Source organism: Hesperophylax consimilis, chromosome 7, assembly GCF_061612785.1.
Source record: "Hesperophylax consimilis isolate HC1 chromosome 7, BYU_Hcon_1.0, whole genome shotgun sequence".
NCBI classification, from domain to species: domain Eukaryota; kingdom Metazoa; phylum Arthropoda; class Insecta; order Trichoptera; family Limnephilidae; genus Hesperophylax; species Hesperophylax consimilis.
Window position 1 is genome coordinate 17,649,380 of NC_142842.1, and position 6,419 is coordinate 17,655,798.

Here is a 6,419-nt window from a genome sequence, read left to right on the forward strand (position 1 = left end):
TAAGAATATTTTACTTATATCATAGTGGTAAGATTACGTATCGATTGTGTATAATTATACTCAATGTATTTATGACTGATTCTGGTTTGCGTACCTAACTGATTCGGGATATTTTCCCACACGAAAATGGGTCGTTTTTACAAATCAACAGCTCGGATTTTTGTAGTATTTAAAAAAATTCTCCCATTACTCCTTCAACTCCTTCCCCTCCTTAAAAAGCTCCATCAATGTCATAAAAAGTCAATGTAATACATTTTTTTAACATTGTAGAATACAGTAGTGAATGGTGGAAAAAGTCAGAGCTCATAAATGACGTACATACAAAAAAACTCTCTATGATTGTATGAAATAGCCAATGGATCATATTTTAAAAATAGTCTGTCTTTTCTGACGGTAGGTAAACCTATGTCTTAAGTTTTGATTTTATTATTGTTTTTTTCTAATCCCAATGACAATAACAAGCAGTTTATTTCAAACTATCCTATTTATATAGGATTGTTGTGAAAAAGGTTGTTGGTGGAATAATGAAATCATTATTGATCCAATCTTTTCGAATGACGTAGAAAATAAAAACACGCAAAATAAACGTACTTTTAGTACTACTGACAACAATGAACGGTTTACCGTAAGATTGATTGATTGGAACCATAAACGAGTGATACAGGGTGGTGCAAAATGCACAGTTGTTTCATAAAACGCGATAAAAATAATACTTAACAATTTTACTAATTAAAATTGATGGAAATACCAAGTCTCAAAGGTTAAAAACATGCGAAAAGAGAGACAAAAAACGGAATTGCGATTTTTGTTGAAAGATCGTGAAATTACGATAACGACAAAATATGATTCTGGCGCCAGAAATTCAACATAGACATATTTGAATATCATGCTTTTAAATCGGCAGGCAGGTACCATTTATTGGATAACCAACACCTCTGCCAGGTCACTCTAAGTGGTTCCGGATTCATGGGGTGAGGTTTGTCCGGGTCTTGGTGACAGATGCGTCTGCCCACCAGGTCCGATCGGGAGAGACTGGTTGAAAGAGACCTTATGAGCTCTCCAACAGGACTCTCAGAATATCACCCTGTACCGCAGTAGAAGGGATGGATTCATACTGGATCATCTGTCACTCCTGCACACACTGACCCCCAGATTCCTACCCAACCATCATACATCTTTCCTTCCCAGAATCCTCCCCTTCCTTTCCTTAAAATACCCCCACACAGCATCCCCAAATATGACATAGACTCTGAAGGGATTTTTTTCCTCAAGGCCTCCTGTGGGAAGCTAATGTAAAAAAAACTCTCGGTGAGCTTTGGCGTCAAGAAATTTGCAAATTTATGTTCAGATTTTTTATAAAATCGCCACTCTTCTCGCTCCGTCATTTCCATAACGAGTTATAGATACCTATTTAACCATTAATAAAATAGACAACGCCATTTATCTATTTTCTCCAATTAACAAAAAAAATCGATAATAGTGATTAAGATCTCGAGCTTAATTTTAAACTTTTTCGATTAATGTTTTTTTTAAATGTCTTGTTATGTCATATCTATTGAAAACGATATTTAACGTAGTTTCCTTTGTTCTGATATTTCAAGTGAGTTTCTGCAAGAGACAATAAAAGACTAGCTGCTACCTGAGAAATGTCAACTATGGCTGAGCCAGTCCTTTAAAATGTCAGATTAGCTACGAGCCTCTGCACGCTAACGGTAGGTACAACTAACTTCTTAACATTGGAGAATGCTTCATACAATGACTGTTTATGTACTAAACATTAGAATGGTAATGTTAAAAAAAAATGACTTCATCAAAGCTTTCACAGGGAAGTGCATTGCCTCTAAACTTAATTTAATTTTGTGTAATGGACAAATAAAGTTATTTATATACATACAAGCAATTATGTGTAACTACACAAGTACACACCTGAACGATCGTGTTTCACGAAACACGTGAAAAGTTTGTATTTATCAGTGGCGTGCAGGGACTTTTGACATGTTTCGTCATTTTGCTATTATTTTTTTAAACTTAATTTGTATAAATGGTTTTGCAATAATTTTTATCCTTGCACGTAAAAAGATACCAAGCTTATACTTTTGGTTTCTTTAAATTATTATATGTATAATAGTCAAATTATTATATGTATAGCAGTCAAATTATTATATGTATAACAATGTAAAATATCTTGCTAAACGAGGGGTTGAAAGATGAATTTTATAATATCTGCACATATATTGATTCCATAAAAATGCTTTGTTGAAAATGTGTTTTTTTAAATTTATTTATTTATTGGAAACTGTGTGGCTTTCATAAATCAACTTTCGACAATAAAAAAACTAATCTAAAAATGCTTTATTTCTTAATTAAGGTTGTTAAAACATGTGTTAAGCATCCCCGTAGTTAATATCTTATTTCTTTAACATTAAAAAAATGTTACGAATTTGAACTATTTCTTGCTTTTTGAATTATGAAGTGGAAAGTTATTCAGGTACAAATATTTAAAGCATTATATTGTAACGTAAAAAAAAGTGTGCTGTAAATGTTTGCCATTTTTATTACGGAATTAACGATTTATTAATTTATTATGATGATGGTTTTATTACAAATGTTTTTTAAGTTAATATATTTGGAATTCGCTATCGAAGACTATTATATATTATAAAAATATTTTTAACTGGAGATTCAAATAAATTAATTAAATTATCGAATTGAATTTTGAATTTACCACTAGTAATAAATTGAATACATTAACTTGCACGGTTAACCAGCACCGTAAGCAAGTGCACGAATCCGGCGGTCAGTTGCGATACACGAAACGATACGCTCGGCACAGAGCCGAACACGCGCACAACAGCAGTGAGCTAACAGACCTTGCGTGCTCGCGCCCCGCAATTCGGCGGATGACTGAAGGCAACTGAAACTTTACAACAAGACTGTTGCTTCTTAACTCGGTCCCCACTAAAACTAAATGCACGCAAAGCAAGAAAACTCCACGCAAAAATTAACTAACATTTTTGGATACTGTTTTTCACGCTGCCGTAGTAAAGTATCCCCTTTCACGTCAGCGCTTGTTTTAGTTCACTCGGAAAAGTCAAGGGAAATCTTTTGGGGGTGAAAATGATGATGGTTGAGAAGTAGGCATGGTGTAAAGGGGTTATGAGGTATTAGGTATATTAAAACTCTGCAAAATGAAAAAAAAGGACACGCGTTTGACGCCTTTGATAATAATCACACTTATTCGACAGTTCTTATTCAATAAAACTTAACCGTATTTTGGGGGTAAATTCTAATAGTGATAAATATGTGAATTATTATGGAAATTAGATTATTTTTTGATTTCTTTGTGTAAAATATACATTTTTTTTAACATATTCGTTACGATTTGACGGCCATTCTATTAATCTTGAGCGGCAGACGAAGGCATTTGTAGCTATAAAAGAAGGTACCATTAGAGAATTCTCCGATACCTAACTCAAATTACTAATATTTGAGGTTATGGTAACCTTCAGAATTATGTAGTAAATACTTCTAGAACATGTTATGTTCATTTTATGCAAATTGCGTATATTCCGTAGTTGATTCATTCTAACCTACTTTTAATTTGCAGTTTGTGAAAGATCTTTCCAGATCGAAGATCGAGTATAATAACAATAAACTAAATATCCTCCAGTTGTATAAAAATTCCATACGAAATTTCTCTTTGATTTATATTAATATTATGTAAATTTGTTTAAATTTATCTTGGATATGTAAATCAGTTATGTCAGCCTACCCTATACCAATATACATCTTTTCATTTTATAGTTTTTAAACGAGCTTCTAAAATAACAAACGGCCTCCCGGTGTTAATAAAGTCTCGTTTAAATAACATTTCAGAATCCAGCGCGACGGCGGAGGTGATTCGGGCGTTTGGCGTTACAGCGGGACTTAAAAACAATTTATTAAAAATTTAATCAAGTGCCCTTCCTCGGTAATGTCATTATTACGCCCGAGGAATCCGCCGCCAGGTGAAATAGGAAATTTTATGTCCCCTGGATGGGCTGAGTGTGAACGAATTATTAAGTCGAAAGCGAATGCCGGATCATTTGGCGGAATTTCATTAAAAATCGCATCGAATTTAACAACGCGAATAAGTGATCGGCTCTACTCGAGTGGCGGCGCGGCTGGCGTGGCTATTGGGAACATGATACCATTTAATAACGCGAATAAGCGATCGGCTCTCTCGAGTGGCGGCGCAGCTGGCGTGGCTATTGGGAACATGATACCATTTAATAACGCGAATAAGCGATCGGCTCTCTCGAGTGGCGGCGCAGCTGGCGTGGCTATTGGGAACATGATACCATTTAATAACGTGAATAAGCGATCGGCTCTCTCGAGTGGCGGCGCAGCTGGCGTGGCTATTGGGAACATGATACCATTTAATAACGCGAATAAGCGATCGGCTCTCTCGAGTGGCGGCGCAGCTGGCGTGGCTATTGGGAACATGATACCATTTAATAACGCGAATAAGCGATCGGCTCTCTCGAGTGGCGGCGCAGCTGGCGTGGCTATTGGGAACATGATACCATTTAATAACGCGAATAAGCGATCGGCTCTCTCGAGTGGCGGCGCAGCTGGCGTGGCTATTGGGAACATGATACCATTTAAGTGATCGGATCTACTCGAGACTCATTAATTTAATTTATGGTGTACCAGTAGTTCTAATAATTTATTTATTTATTTATTTATTTATTGTTTGAAACATTTACAGAGTGTTAACAATTATAACATTTATATTATTTCGGTGGGAATGTGCACATATATTAACACCCCAATTAAAAATGTTCACAGCATGCGTAAACAAGGTTTAGTTGATATTAGGCGGAGATGCTAGTGGTGAAAGAAAAAAAAAATACAAATATAATAATAATTAAAAAGAAATATAAAACATGAATATTAAGTATGAAATATAAAATATAGTAAATGTACAGAGAAAGGATAAGGAAGAAAAGTAAAGAAAATAATAAAGCAAATATATCTCTTAACTGTTCTCCATAACATATCATGGTAGAAGATGGTTAATTTGTTTTTTAAAATATGCGAGACTGTTTGCGAATATATCTATAAGGTCGCATTCAACTGTATTGTACAGACGACACATTCTAGATAGTGGATTGAAATATGCAATATTATTATTAAATATATCAATATGGAATATATTTTGGCTCCTTAAATTATGTCTATTAGGGACTTTAATATGAATATTGCTCAGACAATTAGTGGTAAGAAGTTTATCATGAATAATTTTATATAAACATATTAAGTCTGCAAATTGTCTTCTTTTTTCCAATGTCGTAAATTTGAAGTTTAGTAGACGTTCTTCATAAGATTTGAGTGAGGCATTTAATCCAAGTTTATATGATAACAGTCTTAGGAATTTTTTTTGCACAGATTCAATACTTTTAGAATATTTTATATAATGTGGGTTCCAGATAACACTCCCATATTCCAATTTGCTTCTGACCAACGAGTTGTATAATGTTATAATGGATTGGGGGTATTTAAATGGTTTCGATATTCTATGAATGAATCCAATCATTTTCATTGATTTACTTATAATATCATTTATGTGTACATCAAACATAAACTTTGAATCAAGAGTGATTCCTAGATCTCTTATAGTGGTGACTGCATTTAATCGTACATTATTAATGGAATATGCAAAATCCTTTCGTTTTCTGTTACGAGTAAAAGTAATAATGTAACATTTTTCAATATTTAAAAACATATCGTTTTGAATGCACCAGCTATTTAGTGTGCAAAGGTCTTCTTGAAGCTTAACATGATCACAATCAGTGGAAATTTTGCGGTAGATCTTGAGATCATCGGCAAATAGAACAAAATCACAGCGTAACATGGGGCCAAGGTCGTTAATAAAGATTAAGAAAAGCAGTGGGCCAAGATTGGACCCCTGGGGTACGCCTGATGTTACAATTATGGGAGGTGATTCGTACCCATTAATAAGTACTAATTGTGTTCTATTTTCTAAGTAAGACTTAAGCCATCTAAAAAGATCACCGTGAATACCTATTCGATCAAGCTTCTGTAGTAGAATAGAATGGTTAACTTTATCAAATGCCTTTTGAAAATCTGTGTAAATGGCATCTACTTGAGTTCTTTCATTGAAAGCATTACAAACATAATCACAAAAGTCAAGAAGATTTGAATTTATAGATCTGCTGGGAACAAACCCATGTTGATTGATGCATAATTGCGGTTTAAAGTGTGAAAATACAGAAATATATATTATAGATTCAAAGACTTTCGCAAAACAAGATAAAATGCTGATTGGTCGGTAATTTTTCACAAAAGATTTATCACCAGATTTATGTATTGGAACAATATGTGCATTTTTCCACAAGTCTGGGAAAGTTCCTGAA

The 6,419-nt window shown here is 34.1% G+C and overlaps 1 protein-coding gene across 2 annotated transcripts in view; it reads right to left on the reverse strand.

The window, feature by feature from the left end:
• The window catches only part of LOC149422413 (uncharacterized), a 53,038-nt gene extending 50,174 nt beyond the window's left edge, over window positions 1-2,864 (reverse strand). For both annotated transcript variants that reach the window (XM_089633791.1, XM_089633790.1), the window contains exon 1: window positions 2,726-2,864. The gene's annotated coding sequence lies outside the window, so the exon portion shown is untranslated. The remainder of the gene's footprint in view (window positions 1-2,725) is intronic.
• Window positions 2,865-6,419: the final 3,555 nt, after the last annotated feature.